Source organism: Rhipicephalus sanguineus, chromosome 3 (genome assembly GCF_013339695.2).
Source record: "Rhipicephalus sanguineus isolate Rsan-2018 chromosome 3, BIME_Rsan_1.4, whole genome shotgun sequence".
NCBI classification, from domain to species: Eukaryota; Metazoa; Arthropoda; class Arachnida; order Ixodida; family Ixodidae; genus Rhipicephalus; species Rhipicephalus sanguineus.
Genome location: NC_051178.1, coordinates 194825370 through 194826554, shown reverse-complemented (window position 1 = coordinate 194826554; position 1185 = coordinate 194825370).

The following is a 1185-nucleotide window of genomic DNA, read 5'->3' as shown; positions in this document are numbered from 1 at the left end:
TGTGGATGTGTGGTTTGTCGCCTCTAGCGATTCGGCTGATTGCTCAATACTTAATTTTGTGCGAAGCAGGCAATGCTGCCGAGGTTGAAGACTCCAGACTGCTTGCATTTGCAACCACAAAACATTGTGTATTGATAGGCTTCATGTTATTTAATGTAACATTCAGCAATAGAATTATTGTGTCCCCGCTCCCAGCAGCCACGGCAAACTGCGCGCACTCATGACTAAGACATCGCACGTTGCTTGCTGGAACCACAAAGGTGCACAGATGCGAGATTTATCCTAACTTTACTGTAACCTTAAATTCACATGTAGTTATGTCAAGTGGTTATTCCATAGGAAGTGTTGATCAAACTCGACTGGACTGGGTAATGCGTGTAGTCTTCTATGGCCACACTACAGTGTAATCTCGATACAATCTTCATGGAAATAGAAAAATAAAAGTTAAAAAATCGCATTATCAAAAGCGAGCTCAGAAAAGTTTGAAAATATCAGTGTGTAGTGACAACACAGACTTGGTGATATGGCAATGGCTTTCTCCTCTCTCTCCCTGTGGAGATTTCTTTGCACTACTGCTGCAGAACCGCCATGGCTGTGAGCATGCGACATATTCGTAGTTGAAATATTTAAGCTAGTGCGCTGGAAAGCAAAGCTATGAACTTGGATGTCAGTAAAGGCAGACTTCAGTCGTATACTAGATTTTGGGCGAAAATGCTGTTGTATTAACTGTATGAAAATACACTGCTCCTATGGGACGTTGCATGAAAAAAGAAAGAGCTTATGCCGAAATATTAATTATGCAAAATTGTAAGGGCGAAATTCTACTGTACTTAGCTTCTGCAGATTCGCCTAAGGATGAAATAGGCATACTTTTTTTTTGTTTGTGTGTAGCTGCTGCAAAAGCACAGTGGCCGTTCAGAAAAATTAGACACCAAAAGATGTTTGTGAACTCGGATGCATCTTTAAAGAACTCCAGGTGTTCATAATTGATGCAGAGCCTCTTTCCACTGCAATGTGCCTTACGATCGCATCGTGGTTTTCGCATAGAAAACCCTCAATGTAATTGTTTAAATCATTGTGTGAAGATAAAGATGCATGGTTTTCATCCTTGTGCTTTCATTTAAAGTTTGCACTTCATGCAACAATGTGGCATTAATAGTGGTCATCTGGTGCAGTATTTGTGCT